The 23,802-nt window shown below is 40.2% G+C and overlaps 1 protein-coding gene and 1 pseudogene across 6 annotated transcripts in view; one reads left to right on the top strand and one right to left on the bottom strand.

Annotated features, from left to right (window-relative positions):
• PGCKA1 (PDCD10 and GCKIII kinases associated 1) overlaps positions 1-23,802 on the top strand; it is an 83,293-nt gene that overhangs the window by 30,346 nt on the left and 29,145 nt on the right. The gene's annotated exons all lie outside the window — the stretch shown is intronic.
• Positions 6,908-23,801, bottom strand: LOC309662133 (large ribosomal subunit protein eL39 pseudogene; annotated as a pseudogene). The gene has a single exon. The product of its transcript is annotated as a large ribosomal subunit protein eL39 pseudogene (transcript).

Below are 23,802 nucleotides of genomic sequence, written 5' to 3'. Positions count from 1 at the left end.
CTCAGCACATTAAAGGCTCCGAGAAGTTCTGCAGCAGAGAAACCTGGCTGACTGTCTAATCCAGCATTTCCCAAATTCACTTGAGCCCAGAATCCCCCTTTCTTTTCCCCAGTAACAGTTACTAACTTCCTAGGAACACACTTCGGACAACTCTGAGTTAGCCTAGATAGGCTCTTGTACTTCGAACAATTCCAAATATTCTTCACGTTTTCTTTGTAAACCCGTGTATTAGACCACTAGGGCTGCCATAACAAAATAGCACAGACTGGGTGGCTTAAGCAACAGACATTTAACTTCTCACAGTTCTGGAAGCTGGAAGTCCAAGGTCAAGGTGTCAGCAGGTTTGGTTTCTCCTGAGACCTCTCTCCTTGCTGCCTCTTCAACATGGTCCTCCCACAGTCTGTGTTGTCTGTGTGTCCTCATCTCCCCTTCTAATAAAGACACTGGTCGGATTGGGTTAGGCCTCACCCTAATGACCTCATTTTACCTTAATTACCTCTTTAAAGGTCCTCTCTCTAAATACAGTCCCATTCTGAGGCGCTATGGGATAGGGATACACTTCAGCCCGGAACAACCCCAGAAGCATAAACTCTTCTGCTAGCGCTGGTGCCACCACTGAGCATCCACGGCCTACACCGCATCCAAGGTCTGGTGGTCCTGTGTCATGAAGGGCCATCCGTCATCAGCACTCTCCATAGAGAAGTCCTAATACGTGCTGGGGCAAGATTTTTGTTACTTGCTCAGATTTCTTATTAGTAATCCTATAAAGTACCAATAAAGGATAAGAAAAATGCAACAAACAGTTTCCCTCTAATCATCCCCATGCCCAAGTTATCAAAGATGGAGATGTTAGTGGAGGAGAGGAATGCTTCTGGATTTTTCTTCTAACCCCATGAGACCAGCATTTCGCCTTGAAACAGCAGAGCACCTAAGCCAGGTGAACATTGGTCTGCTCCATTCCACTGTACCAGCCAGTCTGTAGCCCGGTATCCATGTAACCAGGTCTCTTAAATGTGAAGTGTGTGGGGTGCAGTGTGTGAGATGCATGGGGACTAAACTTCAGATTCTTACTTCACTCTCTGCTCAGAAAGCAAGTCATTCAACTTTCTTCTGTTTCTTGTCCTGGGAGAATGGCCGAGAAGACTATGTTGATAGATGATTCTATCTTAAAAAACAAAAACCACTCTGTGCCTGTGAAAGTAAGGCTGTCACTCATCCCACACCATCAGACTGGCAGAGTAGTCAGATGGCCAAAACAGTTGGATGTATTGAGTCAGCAATTCATAAAACCCACCTAAAGAGTGAATGTCTTACTATTTTGCACGCTATTTTATATTCTATATTTTCCACCAAAGTCACCTTCAGTTTTCCTATGTTTCTAATTTTGGCCAAGCCTTTAAATGTCACCACATCATCTTTATTGGAATTAAGTCCCAAATGAGTCACAAACCAATGAAAACTGCCTGCTGATTTGCTGATTATATACAATTTATGTTAAGGAAGGAGCCAGGATTTTTTTTTTCCTCCTGAATCCTATTAAGTTTCAAAGTCTGTCTGCTACTTTTTGGAACCTGGGTACCACTAAGTGTGTCGTTGTATGAAACACGTCTACTATATTATTCCAATGGGACAGGCAGAAGATGCTTGGTTTGCACGTCAGTCAGCTGCTTCTCAGGAAGAGATGGTTTGATCTGGCTTTACAGAAAACCACCCTTCTCTCCCTAATGACAGCAGAGAGGTGCCCATGCAAATAAAATGAACCAAACAGATTTCCCTGAACTTTCCCTGATTCGGTGTGGGGTTACTGTAGCTAATCCAGTTCTGATACATTCCCCCTGTACACAGCCAGAACTGTTAGACACTGTTTCATGAATCAGGTTTGAATTATGGCCTCCATCCAGAGTAAAGTTAATCAGAAACTGATGTCTTTGTTTAAGTCTGGCTTATTGTCTTTTTTTCTCCTAGTAGATATTTACCTAATTCACTACCTTCCTAGTGCCGGCACAGCTGCACCAGGGCTCCTGAGATCTCTTTAGTTCAAATCCAACTTCTGCCACTTTAGCGCCTTGGCATTTTGTCAGTTTGAGTTGAAGTTCAAAGCCTGACTCCTGGTTTTAGGTGAAGATACTTTATCCCTGCCCTCTTCTTCAATGCGTGGCTCTGCAGGTGTCAGGAGCCGCAGGGACTAGGCAGCCTGGTAATTACATTGTTTACCTACTAGTTTCACACAAAACCAAAGCAATCCCAGGCACGCCACCAAGCAGCCTTCAGGGAAATAGATTCCAAAAAGCTTCACTGAAACCACTTATTTATTGACACTCAGAGACATTTAATCTTTCTGCTGAGCAAGAAACGCTTTGACCAAACAAGGAAAAACCCAGCCTTTCAAACAACTGACCTTTGTCAAAGGTTTATTGAGAAAGGGAAGCTAGAAAAGAGCTGGAGGTGCCAGATCCGGGCAGCCTTTGTCACACCCCTTTGCCAGGTGACAGTATCATATGGCTTTGGATACGAGCTTAAGAAACAAGAGAAAAGGAAAAAGTTTTCTCTCTCTACAGAATTTGGAATAAAGTTACTATTCCTTTTTATGACTTATAATGTGTACCTTCTTTCTAAAATATATTTTGCTTCTCTCACTTCCGGCTCAGTACACACACACACACACACACAGTCCCACACCTTCATAACACATTTGAGTAATACATTCTGCTAAAAATACCCACCATCACAGACATAGTCTTCCTCTTGGACACCTGTTCTAGTTCCCGGCTGTCTGGAAGTTCTGAAGATGTGTTCTAGAACTTTCTGTTAGACAATAAAGAAAACCATTGAGTTCTCTATGGGAGGCTGACGTGTGTAAGGTAATTAGCCCGGTGGTGCCTGGACAGCTCCAGCGATCCAGAGGTGGTGGTGGCACAGAGTGTGAGTGATTGTTATTCACGGAATGGAGAATAAGTGTGACATTTTAGGTTCCATTTATTAAAATAGAGCAAGAACCATATGAAATGCTTTGATGGTTCTCAAGTAGCTTTTTTGGCCCAAAGGTTAATGAAATACTTCAAAAAGGCAAAAAGAGATACATGGCCATACACTCATGTTCTTTAGTATGAAAATTTTCAAGCTACAGAAAAGCTTAAAGAATTGCACATCTCACCATCTAGAATCTACAATTAATGTTAGGTGTCTTTTCTCTATCACATATCTAACCACCTGGCTATCCACCAATCCCTCTTTTTTTTTTTTTGACTACATCTCAGAGTATGTTACAGACGTCATTTCATTTCAAACATTTCAGCATGTGTTTGGTTGACTGTGAGTTCAGTTTTTATTTGCCGTTCTCTTCCTCTTCTTCTCCTTCACCTCTCCCCCTGCCCTTCCTTCTCCCCTTCCTCTGGTGTAATTTACATTCAGTGAAATGCATAAATCCAAGTGTACAATTTGGTGAGTTTTGGCAACTGCATACAACTGTATAACACAACTCCTCATCAAGAAATATAGAGAAGATCATCACCCAGGAAAATTTCCACGCCCGTTCCCAATCGATTCTTGTTTCCACTCCAATGGAGCCAGTCACTATTCTGATTTTTTTAATCACCATGGCTTCATTTAGCCTATTTAAAACTTATATAAATGACTCATACAGTCTGTAAGAATGTATGTTCTCTTTTGTGTAAGGCTGCTTTTCCTCAGCATGTCCTTGAGTTCCGTATGTGTTGTGGCATATGTCAGCAGTTCATTCTTTTTTCTTGCTCAGTAGTATTTCATTGTATGACCACACCACAGGGCATTATACTGTTGATGGACATTTGTGTTATTTCCAGTTTGGGACTACTGTGAATAAAGCTGCTGTCAACACTCTTGGACAAGTTTTTATGTGGATATATATTTTCATTTCTCCTGGGTAAATCCCCCAGGAGGCAAATTGCTGGATCATAGGGTTGCTCCATATCCTTCACAGCCATGCCACCTGTGCTCAGATTTTCTGGGAGCAGCAACCTCCAAGTCCATTCAAGTCCAGAATATACCCACCCTGCTTCCTGTCGCTGCTATTCTGGACAATAGCAGAACAAGGGGCAATAACAGTTATTTTAAGTTCTAAATGTTCTCGTTTTCCTTCTGCTTGAATAAAGTGTTTTTTTCAACCAGCATGTTAAGACATGTTAGCATTTGGATCAGGGGAAGAAACAGTACTTCGGACGTTGTAGGTAACTCCAGCCCATCTCATTTGTAAGTCAGCACCTATATCACAAATGCTGTTGATGGTAGACTGTCCATCATTTGAATATTCATCATGTATGGTGAGTAGAAGAAAACAACTTGAGGGGCTTCCCTGGTGGCGCAGTGGTTAAGAATCTGCCTGCCAATGCAAGGGACACGGGTTCGAGCCCTGGTCCAGGAAGATCCCACGTGCCGCAGAGCAACAAAGCCCGTGTGCCACAACTACTGAGCCCACGCGCCACAACTACTGAAGCCCGCGAGCCTAAAGCCCGTGCTCCGCAACAAGAGAAGCCACTGCAGTGAGAAGCCCGCACACCGCAACAAGGAGTAGCCCCCACTCGCTGCAAGTAGAGAAAGTCCACGTGCAGCAACGAAGACCCAGCGCAGCCAAAAATAAATAAATTAACTAAAAGAAAAAAAACAATAACAACTTGAAAAACCTGTTATCCTTGGGAAACTCTATACATTCAGCCCTCTATATTTGCAGGTTCTGCATCTGTGGATTCAACCAGCTGCAGATCAAAAATATTTGAAAAAAACAAGTTCCAGAAAGTTCCAAAAAGTAAAACTTGAATTTGCCACACACCAGCAACTATTTACATAGCATTTACCTTGTATTTACAATTATTTACATAGCATTTATGTTGTATTAGTTATTATAAATAATCTAGAGATAATTTAAAGTATATGGGAGGGTATGTGTAGGTTATATACAAATACTCTGCCATTTTATATAAGGGACTAGAATGTCCTCGGATTTTATCAGTAGTATCCGTGGGGATCCTGTATCCCCCAGGGATACTGAGGGATGACTGTAGATGATTTCAGCTGGTCCCTCAACATCACTCAATTGCATGTTTTCTTTGGACATTTCTCTCTGCCGTCCTCTGTTGCATCCATTTTGAGCCCTCTCTCCTCCAGTCAGATCTCAGACCTAGTCACCTTCCTCACGCTTAGCACTACCTTAGTGGTTCTCAACCAGGGTCACTTTTGTCCCGCAGGTAACAATTTCTTTGATTGTCACGTGGGCAGGAAGGGTGCTACTAGCATAGTCAAGGCTCCCGAGCATCCTGCAGTGCAAAAACAGTCCCCCGGAAGAAAGAATGATCCATCCTAAAATATCGCTAGTGCCAAAGTTTAGAAACCCCACTTTACAGGCAAAATAGAAGACATTAGAACAGGCTTCTTAACATGTTTTATGCTATGGACTGCTTTACCAGTCTGTTGAAGCCTATGGACCCCTTTTCAGGATGATATTTTTAAATGCATAAAATAAAATACATAGGACTACGAAGGAAATAGAGTTAACAATTTTTAAAAATTGTGATGTAATGTGCTTCTTTTTTATATTCCACTTTTTAAATCGAAGTGTAGTTGATTTACAATATTTGTTTCAGGTGTACAGCATAATAATTTAGTATTTTTCCAGATTATACTCCATTAAAAGTTATTATAAGATAATGGCTATAATTCCCTGTGCTATACAATATATCCTTGTTGCTTATCTATTTTATACACAGTAATTTGTATCTCTTAATCCCATACCCCTATTTTGCCCCTCCCCCCTTCCCTCTCCCCTTTGGTAACTACTAGTTTATTTTCTATATCTGTGAGTCTGTTTCTGTTTTGCATATATAGTCATTTATGTTATGTTTTAGATTCCACATGTAAGTGGTATCATACAGAATTTGCTAACTCTGACATATTCTTCTAGGTGTAATATTTGCTAGGTCCATCCAGATTGCGACAAATGGCAGAATTTCATTCTTTTTTATGGCTGGGTAATATTCCATTGTGTGTATATGTGTGTGTGTGTGTGTGTGTGTGTGTGTGTGTGTGTGTGTACATCTTCTTTTTCTGTTCATCTGTTGATGGACACTTGGGTTGCTTCCATGTCTTGACTATTGTAAATAATGCTGCTATGAATATTGGGGTGCCATGTATATTTTCGAATTAGTGTTTTCTTTTTGCTTTCTGTTTTTTGTTTTTGGGTTTTTTTGGATACATACCCAGGAGTGGAATTGCTGGAGCATATGGTAGTTCTGTTTTTAGTTTTTTGAGGAACCTCTATACTGTTCTCCATAGTGGCTGTACCAAGTTAAATTCCCACCAACAGTGTACGAGGGTTCCCTTTTCTCCACATCTTCTCCAACAGTTGTTATTTGTAGAGTTTTTGATGATAGCCATTCTGACAGGTGTGAGGTGATATCTCATAGTTGTTTTGACTTGTATGTCTCTAATAATTAGTGATCTTGAGCATCTTTTCATGTGCCTGTTATGTCATCTTTGGAAAAACATCAGTGTGTGTTTCTTTATAAATGTATTACAGAACAAGATCTAACAAGAGTCTAATACATACCATAGTTATGAGCATAAACAATGTTTTGAGATCTACAACAGCTCTAATATAATATGAAAATATCTGCTTTCTATTAGAGGCAAAGTCACAGGAACTGCCAATGATGCTGTGGTTTGATGCCTACATTCAGAATTGAAGAAAATAGTAAATTTAAGTTAGAGGTTAGGTAAGAAGGAGAAGTGACTTTTACTCATTTAAGTTCACAGATGCCGTGAACCCTATTTAGGAGCTCCTTGAGGCTCTGCACACCGCAGCTTAAAAAACTCCTGCATTTGAGGAGATTGCCATCACACACACGCACACACACGCACACACATGCACGCGCACACACACGCACACACACAAATTTATCTACATGTATACCCATCCTTCCTTGCCTCCTGATACAAGAGTAGACGTCCCTCTCAATCAGAGTTCACTTGCAGGAAGCAGAAGTTACGTTAGCTATGTCAAGCAAAAGGAAATTTAATACAGGGAATTGAATGCTTACAGTATCCCTGGAAAGGCTTGAGTAGCAGGCTCAATAACACTAAAAACAAAAACAACAACAAAAAGCCACCACAGAACTAACCCTTCCAGGGAGCTGCCTCCTCCTACGCAACCAAACAGAGGGGGAGTTGGAAATGATGGGTGGAACACCGCCTTAGCTGGGATTAGCTGGTGAGCTGCTACAAGTGATGGCCCTCGAGTCACACCATGCCTCATGGATCTGCACAGACAGAAAAACAAACGCCCCCCATTCTGCCTCTTGACATCCACAAAGCACCAGGATGCTGGAACACTGCTAACGTGGTAACGGAAAACCCAGCATGTCCCTGTGGCGCTTGCCAGTAGAAAGAGCAGGAGTAGCCAAAGTACAACCTGTCCCTCCCTCTCTTCTGGCTTTCTCATCTTGCATAGGATTGTCTGAATCTAAGTCGGTATGGGAACGCTTTTCTCATTTCTAGCTTCTGCGGAACAGGAAGACACATCAAACGAAGACAGTGAGCACAGGTCCACCTTATTCCCCACCATCTCCTATCTGAGGCCGATTAATCCTTCCTTGTTCCCTCCTGCCTGCTAACAGACCTTGCTCAAACCATGATCCTGTCTCTTACCTCTGTCTTCAATTCCTCCCTTTCTTCCAACTGTCTTCTACTATCATATCCAAATAACTTGAAAACTCCCAACTTAAGCAAACTTTCCATTAATCCTACTTTCTTCTTTCTCACTCTCTCTCACCTTCCATTCACAGCCCATTTCCTTCTAAGGGTTTTTATGCCTAATGTTTCCACTTCCTCACCTCCTACTACTGGTTAACCCATAGCAATCTAGCTTCCAGATTCACCACTGTACCAAAACTGCCTTTGCCAAGGTCACCAGTTACCTTTCTTGGTAACTTCTTGGTGCTAAACCTGAGAGGCATTTACAGTCCTTTGCTTACTGGACCCTTGAGTGTCATTTAACACTACTGGTCAATCCTTGCTCCCTGAAACTCTTTACCTGCTTTATTACCACACTCACTTCTATTTATGTATTTGTTTGTTTTTCAAATAAAAGTTTTCATATATTTATTACTGAACCAACCAACTAGTACAGGAGCATAGAAATATCATTTTCCCAGTAAGACTTGTCCAACTGTCCAGATAATGGTGATTTTTTTTTCAGCTTGATTTAGAAAGATGCTAATGACTTTGATACAGCATAAATGGTGCCATGTCATGTGCAATTCCATATAGACCCAGCTTGGTCTTTCTCCAGTGTCTCCTTTTGGAATCGTATCTGGTTTTACTACCAGTTTTCATCTGGAACCATTGCAGAATGGGACAGTTCTGCTTTTGTTTCTTGGCCAGAAATTACCTGATCTTGAAAGTCTCATAAGAAGACATGGCAAGGAATGGAGTCAACCCTCTTTATTTTTTTTCCTATCCACTGGCTGCAATTTATTAATCTCCTTTGTAGTTTTTTTTTTCTTCTTTTTTTTTACATTAAGCAGTGTTCATCAGGATTCAGTCTTTTCTTTAACACTACATACTTATTGCCTCTATTTTGTTATTCAGTCTCATGGCCCTATTTATTAGCTATATTGGTAATGACTCTGAAATCTTTATATTGAGCCCAAAGCTTTCTTCTGAGTTTCTGGCCAATATATACTACTGCCAACAGAATACCTCCCTTTGAATGTTCATCAACCACCTTAGGTACAGAATACACCAAAGCAAAATCTTCTACCCACCCCCAAACCTGCACCTCCTTATTCCTATCACCCAGAGATAAGATGGCCATCCATCCTATTTGCCCAAAACGCTTCTAGTTGAAACCTGTTGTTCTTGCATAATTAGTATAAGTGCTGCCTTTATCCTCAGAAGTGACACAATCAGTGTTGAACTAGAAAGCTTGCATTAAAACTTCATCTGGGTACCACTTCAGGTAAATAATGCCTTTTAAAAAGGAGGATAAAAAGAGAATATTTTCTCTCATGAGGAGAATTTTTAAAACACAACATATACCTTGCAACATGCTGGAGAAATTTTAAAACAAAGCAAAAAGTAAAAGCAGAAGTCTGAAAATAAAGGAAACAACCAGGAGACATTAAGAAAATGGCAAAATAAGACGAGAGGAGAGAGTCAGTGCATACCATAAATGTAAGTAGTTTAAGCTTCTCTATTAAAAGGCACAGACTCTTAGGTTGGGTCAGAAAAGAAGTAAAGTCAATTGCTCTTCACCCAGAATAATGTGACAAACAAAATAAACAATAAAAGGAGAGGCCAAGATAAGGCAAACAAATGCAACAGAGAGAAATCAGGGGCTGCATACTAATATCAGGAAAAAATACATTCAAAGAGAAACATAAAATAATAAATATGATCTTTCAATTTTTGATCTAGGGTATAGTTTCCAACAAAAAATAAAATTATGATTTTGTATGCCAAATAACTCAGCTTCTTCAAATACAAGCAAAAAGTATAGATAAAAAAGAAATTGAAAAAGGCAAATGTGGAGGAAGAATTTAACACAACTCTCCCAGTATTCCACAGTATTCCCTGAATCTGCAGGATAGACATAATTTTTAACATCATGCTTATTAATTATTTCCAAAATGTGCTTTAGAAGAATATTCCCATCCAGCATCATATGATACCTGCTCTCTTTATGTAGCTTATCATTGTAGTCTAAAATAAAATCTATTATGCAAATACTGCCAATAAATATATTTCATGGTTTAAAAAAAAATCTGATCCAATTTAGACAAATCATAAGCTAAACCTACTGCCTACCCCAAGATGACTTTTTTCATTTAAGTATATTCCCTTTGACTATATATGTGGTGATTCGTTGATAATAAATCTTACATTACACTTCATATACATACCCTGTTTTTTTTTCACTTAGTCTCATACCCTACTTTTTTTAAACTTAGTGTTACTTTCTTTTTCCAACTTATGAATATATCATAATTTGTTTAAGGATAATTCTAAGTGGAGCACCCTTTTTAGAAGATCTTTACTCATCGGACTTCCCTGGTGGTGCAGTGGTTGAGAGTCTGCCTGCCAATGCAGGAGACACGGGTTCGAGCCCTGGTCCGGAAAGATCCCACATGCCACGGAGTAGCTAGGCCTGTGCGCCACAACTACTGAAGCCCACATGCCTAGAGCCCATGCTCCGCAACAGGAGAAGCCCCCGCAGTGAGAAACCCACACACCGCAACAAGAAGTGGCCCCCGCTCACCGCAACTAGAGAGAGCCCATGCACAGCAATGAAGACCCAACACAGCCAAAAATAAATAAATAAATAAAAAGATCTTTACTCATACCTCTCTGATTCTCTGATTACATTCTTTGTTTAGGCTCCAAGGACTAGAATTTTTGGAGCAAAAATTACTGATATTTTAAAGACTTTTTAACACTGGCTGTTATCATTAAACAAAAAGTTCAACTTACTTGACAGAAGTGTTATACAGTTATTTGCATTTATTTATTTCTGTAGTTGAATAATTTTTCATGTTCATTGGCTTTAGTATTTATTCATTTCTTAATTGGTTGGCCATGTCCTTTGTTATTTTTTTATTGATGTCTTTAATAAATATCCTTTTGAATTATGAACCCTTTTAAAGATAGTAACCCTTTATCATCTGTGTCATAAATGTTGTTCCATTTGATCTTTGCAGTTTTTCACCTCTTAAGGTGAAAAATATTTACTTTTTATGTAATCTGTTAATCTTTTACTTGTGTTTCTTCCAGACCTTTAGTAACTGAAAAGCCCTTCCTTATTCTTAAATTAGATAAATATTCACTTGTATTTCCCTCCAAATATTTTTATTCTCATTTAATTCAGGATCTAACTTTTCCCTAATAACCTGCTGTCCTACCACCATTTATGAAATGATTATAAAAATCCACAGGATCTTACATGTAGAAAAGCCTAAAGATTACACATTCACACACACAAATTATAACTAATATGGAATTCAATGAAGTCACAGGATATAGAATCAACTTAAAAAAATCAGTTGCATTTCTATGTGCTAACAACAGACTATCCAAAAAGGAAATTAAGAAAACAATCCCAGTTAAAGTAGCAGCAAAAAAATAAAATACTTTATTTTTATAGGAATAAGTTTAACCAAGAAGGTGAAAGACCTGTACACTGAAAACTACAAAACATTGTTGAAAGAAATAAAGAAGACAGAAATAAACAGAAAGACAGCTCATGTTCATGGATTGGAAGACTTAATATTGTTAAAGTGTCCATACTACCCAATATGATCTACAGATTCAATGCAATGTCTGTCAAAATCTCAATGGCATTTTTTTTACAGAAAAAGAAAAAATAATCCTAAAATTCATTGAGAACCACGAAAGACCCAGAATAGCCAAAGCAAACTTGAGACAGAAAAAGCTTGAGGTATCACACTTTCTGATTTCAAAATGTATTACAAAGCTACAGTAACTAAAACAGTATGGTACTGGCATAAAAACAGACATATAGACCAATGGAGCAGAATAAAAAGTCCAGAAATAAGTTTATAAATATATGGCGTCTTAGTCCATCCAGGCTTCTATAACAGAATACCATAGAATGGGTGGCTTATAAACAACAGTAATTTATTTCTCACAGTTCTGGAGGCTGGGAAATACAAGATCAAGGTGTTGGGATTCAGTATTTGGTGAGATCTCACTTCCTGGTTCATAGAGAGCTGTCTTCTTGCCATAACCTCATGTGGCATAAGGGGCAAGAGAGTTTTCTGTGGTCTCTTTTATAAAGGCACTAATCCCATTCATTAGGGCATACAGACCTATAGTCTACAGCATAAGTTCAACTGATCTTTGACAAGGGTGCCAAGAGTACACAATGAGGAAAAGACAGTTGGGAAAACTGGATATCCACATGCAAAAGAACGAAATTGGACCCTTATCTTAAACCATACACAAAAATCAACTCATAATGGACTAAAGATGTAAACCTAAGACCTGAAACTATAGAACTCCAAAAAGAAAACATAACAGAAAACCTTCATGACATTGATCTTGATGATGATTTCTGGGATCTTACACCAAAAGCACAAGAAACAAAAGCAAAAATAGACAAATGGGACTACCTCAAGCTAAAAACCTGCATGGGGGACTTCCCTGGTGGTCCAGTGGTTAACAATCCGCCTTCCAATGTAGGGGACACGGATTCGATCCCTGGTCGGGGAACTAAGATCCCACATGCTGCAGGTCAACTAAGCCACAGCTACTGAGCCTGCACGCCACAACTAGAGAGAAACCCACGCGCCACAACGAAAGATCCCGCGTGCTGCAGTGAAGATCCTGCGTGCCGTAACTAAGACGCAACACAGCCAAAAATAAAATTAATTAATATTTTTAAATTTTTAAAAAATAATAAGTAAAAGCTGCATAGCAAAAGAAATGACAGAGAGAAAGGCAACCTATGAAATGGGAGACAATATTTGCAAACCATAAATCTGATAAGGAATTCATATTCTTTGGGGGTTTTTTAGGTAAAAATAGCTCACAACTAAACAGTACTACTTCCGTAGGATGACAGTCTTCTTTATTAATTTCTTTAAATGTAAATTACACATACTGTAATATGATACACTAACATTCCGTTTAATATAGTAGTTTAACCTATAAAAGTTTTAGTATAAACAGAAAAATGACTGTGAAAAATAAGATTGCATTCTTAGATGAGAGAATTGTGGGTGACTATAAGGTATGGTTATATAACTTTTGACTATGAGAAGCATATCAGTGTATTTTTTTTTCATTTTAAATTCAACAAACGAGCTCCTTCTCTGTATGCCAGATATTGTTGAGGACCTGGGATAACAAAAAAGGATGAGGGCCTGTCCTTAAACCAGTCCTTGGACTCCTTGACTTGGCACTAGTACAGAGTTTGTCCATCCCCTCCAGAGTGCCAAATACATCTGGCAACCAAAGGAAAGCTTCAGTGTCAGATACTAAATGGTAGTGCAAATGAATGTAACCTGAGATTTTGCCAAACAAGCTTACTATGGTCAGTGAGCAGTACGTTCCTTGACTTTTTGAGATTGACTTGACCAAATCTGTCATGGGAAAGTCTCTCCTCTTAGAGCTTCCATTATCCTGAAGACCAGGTTACATAAATAAAGACCAGGTTAAAGAGAGAGAGAGAGAGCCCATGCAAGTGCACGCCAACCATGAATCCAAGACCCCTATAAATCAGTTACGTTCTTTGCATCTATTTTTAGAGAAGATATATCAAGGCACTGTTTTCAGTGTTCTACGGGTGTTAACATGTATACTTCTAACAGCTACATGGAATATATATTTATGGACGAAGAATTCAGGGCATAGAGAGATTAAGTGATTTACCAGTCACCAAGCTAGGAAGAAATCACCTTCACAATCCTCGTATTTCTTTTTAATTCAAAGTTCCATACCCGGCCCTCCCCATTTTAGTGTTGGTTTTGTTGAAGGACTCGCCATGTTCTTCCTTGGCACATGCTAGAGAGGATGCGAGTGACTTGGCTACGCTACCAAGATTAACATTGACTTGAGCACAAATCTCCACCAGAGTATGTAGCACTTTCCTTTTTCTCCCCACCCCCCAAGTTCTCAAGCCAAGTTTAACTCCCTGAGATGGACAAATATTAACTTTGAGGTCCTCATCACAGTGTGTGCGTCACAGGCCAGAGTCTAACCAGCAGGGAACTTTAGTCTCTTCCTGTGTCTCCTCTCACATGGACAGAGGAAGACAGAAATGCAGCCTCAGGTGTTTTTCTACAAATCGGTAGATGCTTGAGCCGCCTTGTTCTCCTTCACTTGGTAGTATCGGATTGTGTCTTTGCAGTTATGTGGATAATACATACTAATTTTTAATGATCAAATAATCAAGGGAGTTCCACTATTGATTATCAGATCTCTGTATGTTTGTGTTCACAAGTCCAGACACATACAAAGAGATAACAAAAAACATACACGTGTAGAGGTCAAGGGACTGTAGCAGTTATGTAGTCCAAGCCTCTCAACTTATTAAAAAGGAAAGTAAACACCCAAAATATTATTTACCAAAATCGCATAGATGTTATTTTGAAAAAGCAGTCACATGTTAGCTCTCTATATACTATTACATTTTAAATTATTTTTTAAATTTTTCATCAAAGTTATATAGAGCAGGGTACAATTTTTAAAACCTGCTCGTTCTACGAGGTTTCATACGAGAAAGAACAGGTCCCAGACCCCTGCTCCTCATTTCCCTCCCCGGAAAGACCACTTTCAACTCTGCCTCCATATGCCTAAATGGCAAGTAAGTATTGCCACCTCCTGCTTTTTCAGTTTGAGGCACCGCACATTAACTTTCACCTTCGAACATGAGGACTTAGCTCTTTATTCTCCTGGTCTATACCATGTGCAATTGCCATCCTCACAGTATAGTTATATCTCAGTTTTGATTAGAAAAGTATTCAAAATTTACATTATTATGACTATATGTGCTATTCAGAAATGGGGCATATACTAAACGATTTTTTTCTTATCAGCACAACTTATCCCTGGAGTTAATAATTTTCTTTTTACTTATTTATTTTTGTCTTTTTGGGGTGTGTGTGTGTGTGTGTGTGTGTGTGTGTGTGTGTGTGTGTGTTTTATGTACTTAACATTCATTCAGTACTGAAATATTTGCCAGTTGTCTAGATATTCTCTGAAGGTGTTTCATGATTCTATCAGTTTCATATCAGGTGTTATGTCAATTATGTCAGTTTCATGGGTCTGAAGAAGTCTCTCTCAGAAACTGCTGACCTGCTCATCTGGACGGGTTGCCCCCTCTGCCTGGTTATCTGAGGTCTTCTGCATTACCATCCACAGAGTCCCTTTACTTCTCTCCTGTGTCAGAGCTATCTCCTAGACCTCACATCTTTTTTTTTTTCTTCCTTGTTTTATTCCTTCATTTTCATGGACCACATCCTACAGTAGCTCCCTAAGAAAAAGCATATGGAGGTTTAAAGTTATGTAAGAACTTGCCTGTCTAAAATGTCTGTATTCTATCAATACCTCACTTGACTGATAGCATGATTGCATAGAGAATTCTCTGTTGGAAATTATTTTCAAGCAAATTTTTTTTCTTCAGAATTTTGAAGATATTGCTCCATTGTTTCCTTATTCACAGTATGGCTGTTGAAAAGTATTCTAATACCAACCACCGTTCCAATTCCCAGTCCTTTATACATATGTAAAACTGTATTTTCTTCTCTGAAAGTTGGTTGAATATATTGAGAAATTTCACAATGATATTCCTCAGTGCCAGTTGTTTTTTTTTTTAATCCACTGCACTGGACACTCAGTGAGCCTTTAAAATCTAGAAAATCTACCCTCCAGTTTTGGGGAATTTTCTCGAATTATTTTGTTGATGTTTCTTCTTCTGTGGGTGTTTTGTTTTACTTTCTAGATCTCCTGGAATTCCTGGATTATTTATCTGCTTTTCTTATTCTTCCTCTCCTGTTACCTATTTCTTTGTCTTTTCACTCCAATTTCTTAATTTTAACTTAGATTCCTTCAATTGAAGTTTTTATTTATGCTGTCATGTTTTTAATTCCTAAGAGGTCTTTTTTTGTTCTCTGAATGCTCTTTTTTTAACAGTATCATTTTCTTGCTTCATGAGACAACGTATTTCTCTTATCTCTATGAGTCTTTTAATAATAAATTTTGAAGTTTTCTTTTTACTCCACAGTTCCTGATCTCTCCGCATTGTTTTTTTGGTTTTCTTCAGCTATTTGATAATCATTAGTGTTCTCAGATATAAGAGTAAGGAACTAAAAACTGAAGTTCCGAACAAGAATGTGAGGGTGGGGGGAAGGTTGCACTTATTGATGATGACTTTTGTTGTAATGAGCTGGCTGAGCCAGCTGTTAGGGAACTTCTAATGTCAGTGGCTTTAGGACTTTCCTCACGTGTTGGCCAGATCCCGTAAGAAAATACCTGCAAACTCTTGCCCAGTGGGTAAGGGCCTGGCTGCCAGTGTTTGTTTAGGAGATTGAGGGTGAGAAGTAGACTGGAGGAATCCTGGGATGCTTCGTGCCTATTTACTGCATCCTCCTATCTTTATATGGTCCCCACCCTGAATATTGCCTGGACATCCCCTGTTTCAGAGACCCGAGGCACCTAGTGCTGCTAGAAGACAGGTGGATGAGTGGCCACGAACTCAGTGGCCCTGAGAAAGCTGACCCAGAAGCTGGAAGCGGGACAGATGGGCCCCACCAGTTTTCAGGGCAGGGTCCTGCAAAGGCTCCAGGACCAGCAGCGGCAGGCGCCTCAGGCTGAGAGGAGGCTGAGGCCAGAATGGCAGGAGCGGCTGAACTTGGTTTAACAAGCAGCTGGCACCCTACCTCCTTTTGCCACTGCAAGCACCTGGGTGGCAGCATCCCCTCCACCTCAGCAGAAGCCTGGAAATTTATCCTGCGGTGAGGGCAAAAGAGAGGGCCGTGAATTTGAGAGGTGTGCCTTTCTGGCTTGGGGTCTTTCCTAAGGGTACAGTCAGGTGTCTGCCTGTGGCTTCAGTCACTGAGGCTTGACTGGCACTGGAGGATGTACTTCCAAGGTGGGTCAGGTGGGTTCCTCCCCACGGGGCATCTCCACTGCGCCAGTGTCCTCACAGCAGGGCAGCTGGCTTCCCTCAGAGTGAACCACCTGAGAGACTGTTACAGAAGCAATTATGCCTTCTCTAACCTAACGTTGACAGTCACACATCATCACTTCTGCCATGTTTCATTGAACACGCAGCCTTGATTCAGTGTGGGAAGAGGACTGCAATAGGATGTGATACCAGGAGGTGAGCATCATGGGGTCCCAGCTGGGAAGCTGGCTACCACACCTAAAACCATTCTGTGATAACTTCTCATCTTTTACTGCTTAGTGAAGAGAGGAGTATTTTTAATGAAATGAAGGTTAAATAGATACCCTCTTCTGAAGTGTATCTAAGGCAAATGACTGAGGTGTTATTGAGAGAGGCCAAAGCAGTAATCCCCCATGGAGAGCCCAAGAAGAGTGAATGAGCACAGTGGGTTCCAGAAGAGGGTGAGGCAGGACCCTGGGTACTAGAAAAGGAAGGAAAGGAAGGGAAAGGCCAAAGGACTTCAGCCTCTCTGATGATTCAAGGCATCCAGATTTAAGTTGGAGTAATTATAGGCACCACATTTACAATTCCGAAATTTGTTCAGTCCAAAGAAACTAAAACAGGAGAATAGAGAGAAAGAGATTATTCATTTCAATTCTACAAACATTTGTGTGTTTCCTCTGGGATAGGAAAATAACATAAACATAACATAAAATAACATCAACATAAAATATTTACTGTTACAAGTTACCCTTTGGGTCTGTGCTAAAACTCTCCAATTATAAGTTTCCCTTCACTTTTGTGTGTGTGTTTTTTTGTTGTTGTTGTTGTTGTTTTTTGTATTTCCTGAGCAGAGATGAAATAGTGATTTGGGGAGCCAGGTAATTATCTTTCATATACTCAAGAAATCTGATTGTGACCTGGCTTGCTCGTCTTTCACTCACATTTGAAAAGTGCTTCTCTATTAGAGAGGAAGCAGCTTCATGACGGATCCATGTGTGTCCAGAAAAAGAGTCTTTTACAGTGATCCTGCCACCATCTTAACAATAAACAGTTATATTCAAGGCATTATTTTAGGACCTTTGTATGCCTTATCTCTAATCCTTATAATCGCGCTAGAAACAGCGTCATCCCCATTCTACAGGTGAGGAAACTGAGTAATGTCTCTGAGTCATGTGACTCTGCTGAAGTCATTTCCTCCCTCCCTAAGTGTTAATACCCTACTGAGAACCTAATGCCCAACATCCCACCCCTGGAGATTGATTAACTCCCAGCAGGGGAAGTTGGGCCTGGGGTCACTGCTAATTGGAGGTTAGTGGTGTGTGCCTGAGGGAAAATTGTCTGAGAAGTGCGTCTGCCCTTCAGGCCAGAACCCTGAAACCTTGAACTGGAGCCACCAGGACTGGCTGAGGAATTTTGGAATTTCAGAAATGTTGTGAGGTGATACGAAAAGTTAAATTCTATTAAAGTAAAAACAAAGTTAATACATACTCAAAACTCATCACTTCCTAATTATTTTACTGTTTTCTGTGTTCTTGAGGGTATTTACATCTATCGTATCTGTGTGGTAGAAACACTCCGTAATGGTGCAAAACCATACATCTCTCCAGCTTTGTGTTCAGGGACCTAACGTTGCTAGCTTGAAATCAGCCATGACAGAAGCATTTACACCATGGAAAGTGGCGAATGCTATAAAGTCTGGCTTGATTTAATATTTGGTTGCTTGACGACACTTAAGACTATGATGAAGAAAATGTTAATGCAAGTTAAACGTAAAGGTTTGCTGAGTCTGTAGCTTTTACATGAGGATAACCCAAAAAATTCCTGGAGGAAGTTTTCTTCCAGTATTTAAAAGCTATTGTCTGATTCAGCAAAGAACTAGTCATTAACAACCAAGCGAAATTCCAAGAAATGTGTTCCTATTTTCACTTTTGTCTAACTTATTAACTCAAATGAAAATATCAACTAACATTCAAATCAAATCTATGCTTACTGGCAAAAGAGTCTGGCAAAACTCAGTTAAAGCATTCTGTGAAAATAAGTTGTCCCTATGGAATTCGTTATAAAAAGAAACTATTGGGGTTTTTGTTATTACTTATAAACTGTGTGCTACACATGCTTTATTTATAATAAACATTTTTTTTTCTGTAGAACCAGTTGTTGAACATTGCCAGTGCACCACTGCCTGTGGGGTATAATTGATCTACAAATTTTGTACCTGCTAGAACCGCAGAGCAAAATTCTTGCATTCCCCTAAAGCACTGGCACAATTTTGAACATAGTTGAAATAGGAATACAATTTTTTATCCCATTGTTAAAAAAGAGACGCTAAAAAGCATGCCAACTTCTTCTGGTGTTAAATTTTCTACATTAGTCCACCAGCGAGAGGGAATGCTGTCAAGAAATCTTCAGACTACCCCAAAGCAGGTTACAAATAAATGTCTCCTCATGGATTTTGTTGCCATGCATACATGTACCTTTTTTTTTCTAATGAAGATTGTAGGGTCCTTTTCCAGCTATCTCTGGTTTAAGCAGCAGTATTTTTTCCCCCAAAGACAGTAAGTTAATACACTTTATGTATTACTATATCAGGCTAAGAAAACATTAAGGATTGAAAATTTGGGAATTTAAGCCAGTCTCATATTTACTTAGTTGAGTGAATTAAAAGTAGGTTAAGAGCTTATCAATTTCTGGTTTTGTTTTCCTTCTACCCTGTACCACTCTCTAGAAATACTCTAGAAATCTGTGGATTGTTATGCATATTTTTATATGCTCAGTTACTTAAATCTACTTTAATTGGTTTTGGACTGTTTCCACAAACTGGGTTTTCCATGTTGCACTCCACACTGTGGGAAGTGGGGCTGGCTGTTGATTTTAGCTTACAAATAAGCAAATTTCCTTTGACCAAATTTTTCATTTTCTTTGAGCAAACTTTAATATGCAAAATTTTGAAAACTGCCATCCTTCCTACCTTAATCTTATGGACATCTAATATTTATTAATGAAAAAAAATGAAGGAAAAAAACAATAGCTAGGGACACTTCCAATATTTTCTGGAAAATTGCTTACATACGATTAGGAATGCTTAAGTGGGAGAGATAAAAATAATAACTGGGCAAGATATATCTGACTCAGGTTTGTACAGGCATCTTGATGGAGACAGATGATTGCAGAGTTCTTGGTTCCCTTAGAAAAGTAGGTGGATTGCCAAGTAATGGTGGGAAATACTGACAGTGCACGTTTTCTGGGTGATTATTAGGCAGCATTTTTTTCTGGTTTTGATGTTAAGAATATGTCAGGTTCTTTATTTTCTTGGGATGTCCATTTTACCTAACTTATCAGAACTGATAACTGAAAGGAAACCTTGAGGAAGTTTTTGATCTCTTGGGATTTTGTTGTTCGTTGGAAGAGAAGCAATGTTGGGTTTTGGTATTTGTGTGTGTGTGTATCAGTGGCATTTAAGGAAGCAAGATGAAATAGGTAGTCCGTACAGAAGTACCTGTCTTTTTTTTTTTTTTTTTTTTAACTTTTGAAGATCACTGGTCCAAGAAACATACAATTGAAATCCAAGGTCATTTGGCTGCAGTCTGAGCAGAATAGATAGATAATGCTTTTCCTGGAGGATGAGTGCACACACTGATGTTATAGCATCATGAAGTCTAGGAACTTAAGTCACAAGAACCCATGTCCAGGAAGCTCCTGGGAATCCATTCTAGTGTGGCCACAGTTGGGGTGTCTTCTGAACCTCGAAGCCATTCCTTGAATTCATCTCCTTTTAATCAAACCATACTGCCCTGGATCTAGTAATATGAGGCCAAACGTTTAGGGCCAGCTGGTGAACAAATACTTATTGAGCTTCCACTACATGCCTGGTGCTGGACTGAGCACCAGGCAGTTTCCTTATGCGATTTACATTCTAGCACAGAACAGCCTTAGAAGTGGGTGAAAATTCTTTCCTTTATTCATCTAAAATCAGTCGAATGTTTGTCAAGCACTCTGCTACACACTAAGGATGCAACTGTGAAAAATTCAGACTCCCTTGTATGCGAGGTATGGCAGGTACTGTGGGAGTTCAGAACCAGGACCACTAGTCCAGCCTGGGGGATCCAGGACACTTTTATTTCTGGAAGAGGCCGAGATGTAGTGAGAAGTCAGAGTCAGCCAGATAACATGAAGAGGGCTTTCCAGGGAGGAGAGAGCTAAGGGCAGTCCCAGTAAAAACTCCCAAAGTGTGAAAGAACTGAGGATTTCTCCTCATTACCCATCCCACCACTGTTTGGGGGAGTTTTGCAGATGGGGCACGGGGGCCACAGTGATACCAAGAGCAGGAGAGGGAGGAACAGGAAGTGGGAAGGGGTGTCAGAAGCAGATTCCAGTGTCCCTTTTCCCCTCCCTCTGGGTCTTCCCTGAAGTGCCCTCCCACCTCTGTCCAACTCTGCTTGTTTTCCTGATCTTCTTTTAGGTCTGCCATGGGTGCCTGGTCAAAGATCAGAAAATCACTTCATTTTGATTCCACATTTGCTGTGAACTAAAAATCAGTATTTCAGCACATGTGCTTTTTCTCACAGTAACTCTGAGAGATAGGAAAGGGACATCATCATCGCCACTTTATGAAGGAGGACACTGGTGTCCTCTGCGTGAGTGACTTTTCTGGGTCCGCAGTTAAATGTGACAGTGCCAAGACTGGAGCCACATATCCTGGGACTTTGGGTCCCAGTCAACAGAATGTGGCAGCTTCAGGGTCAGTCAGAGCTCAAATATTGGTGCTCCCACTAGCTCACTAGAGGATAAAAGGTAGATTGCTGAACCTCTTTAACCTTTGCTTTCTCCCCTAATAAATGGGCTTAAAAATAGTATCTACCTCCTAAGGTGGTTGTGAGGGTTAAATGAGATAATGTACATAAAGTGCTTGATGCGTAGTAAGTACTCAGTAAATATTATAATTCCATTATGAATAATAGGTACTAAATCAGATTCTGTGGTTACAAAATTGAATGAAACACAGCACCAGCCAGAGAGACAGACATCTACATAACTGACCACAAGGCCAAGGGATAGACTCTAAGTAAGCAGTTGGCATAGATGGTTCCATTTGGAGATGGGGACCAGGGGTCCAAAAGGCTCCACAGAGCAGATCGTAATGGCACTTTGACCCAGGAAGTAGAATTTCACTCGCCTTGAAAAGGTGAGCCCAGCTAATGAGACACAATTGTATTAGTTATCTGTTGCTGTGTAACAAAGTACCCCCTCCCCACCCCCTGCATTAGCAGCTTAAAACAGCAAACATTTGTTATCTCACAGGAACCCAGGCACAGTTTAACAGGGCACCTCTGGTTCAAGGTCTCTCGTGGGGTTATAGTCAAGCTGTTGGCCAGGGCCGTGTTCATCTCCAGGCTGCATATGAGCTAGAGAACCTGCTTCCAAGCTCACTCAGGTGCCCATTGGCAGGCCTCCAAAGACCCACTGCCAAGTTCACTCACATGGTTCTGGCATGGCTTGGTTCCTCCTCATCTACTTTGTTCATTCTGTAGAGCCAGAGTCAGCACTTTTTCTGTAGAGGGCCAGAGAGTAAATATTTTAGGCTTTGTGGGTCATACGACATCTGTTGCAACTACTCAACACTGCTGTGTAGCTCTAAAGCAGCCATAGACAACTCATAAATGAATGGGCATAACTGTATTCCAGTAAAACTCTACTTAGCAAAAACAGGTGGCCTGACCCCTGCTCTAGATCTCTACAAGGACAGCAGCATGGTGTAGCAAAAATAATACTGGCAGGGGACTTCCCTGGTGGTCCAGTAGTTAAGAATCCGCTTTCCAATTCAGGGGACGCTGGTTCGATCCCTGATTAGGGATCTACAGGAGGAACAAACTAAGATCCCACGTGCCTCAGGACAACTAAGCCTGCACGCCACAACTACTGAGCCCATGTGCTCTGAAGCCCGCGTGCCACAACTAGAGAGCCCACGTGCCACAACTACTGAGCCCACGTGCCACAACTACTGAGCCCATGTGCTCTGGAGCCTGCAAGCCACAACTAGAGAGCCCGCGCACCACAACAAAAGACCCCTTATGCCGCAACGAAGATCCCACGTGCCACAACTAAGACCTGACGTAGCCAAATAAATAAATAAATAAATACATAAATAAATATATTTTTTTAATAAATTAAAAAAAATAATACTGGTAGTCACAGCCTCTCAGGGCTGCAGTTCCCAATCTGTAACACGTGGGCTAGAGTAATATTTTCTCAGGGCCTTCCCACCCCAAAATGCTGTGACTCTAACTTTAATCTTTATTCACAGCAGTTTAATAGCCATTTATTTGTTCTTATTGTCTCTCTCTACTAAGACTAGTAGCTTAGCCAGGGTGTCAAAACACTTCACAAATCTCACTGTAGAATGGGAGAAATTTAGCGAGGGACAGCTTAATTGACATGTTCAAGTCCCTCCTTTAATACATGTAGTCTCAGTCAGTCGTGGCGTGGCTGGCCAGCTTGGGGCAGAGAGTGATGGCCTCTTGGCAGCAGGGCCCTTGCCTGCCTACACAAGAAAAGAGAGGCCCAGGAGCTGGAGGACCATTAGCATCATAATAAAATCTGCTGGTGATTGATTGCTTACCTGTGCCAATACCATGTATGTAATCCATGGGATAACAGCTCTTAGGTTCTTAAGATGCATATACTTAAGGAATCACAAATAGTGGAGTCTCTACAACAGGTACATGAGAGTTGACTCCCTGCCCCTGAAAATGTCCCTTGAAGTAATTGCACAGAAACCTGTCCCTAACTTTTCTTTTTTGCATTACACTTACAGTTAATATACAACCTGGTTTTTCTAGAACAACCATAATGTCAGATCAAGGTCACTCAGAGGTTGAAAGAGGCCTGGATTACTTTGCTGTTGTTTTCAAGGCTATTCATATATTAAAGAAGTAAAATAATGACAAAGCAGGATTATGAAAATTGAAGGATATTTTAAATGCTTATCTGTACAAATTTGCAATATTGCACACATGCATAAAGGTGATAAAATTTTCCTATTCTCAAGGTAAAGTATTAGTTCATAGGGAACTGCTGGTGATTTACTAGGGAAACGTGGGGCTGAAGTTCAAAGCTGTGTGATGAACATTGTTTTCTTTCAATCCTGTCCG

Source organism: Balaenoptera physalus, assembly GCF_965194825.1.
Source record: "Balaenoptera physalus genome assembly, chromosome: 5".
Lineage (NCBI taxonomy): Eukaryota > Metazoa > Chordata > Mammalia > Artiodactyla > Balaenopteridae > Balaenoptera > Balaenoptera physalus.
The sequence above is the reverse complement of the archived record's forward strand: the minus strand, read 5'-3'. Positions and strand labels throughout refer to the sequence as shown.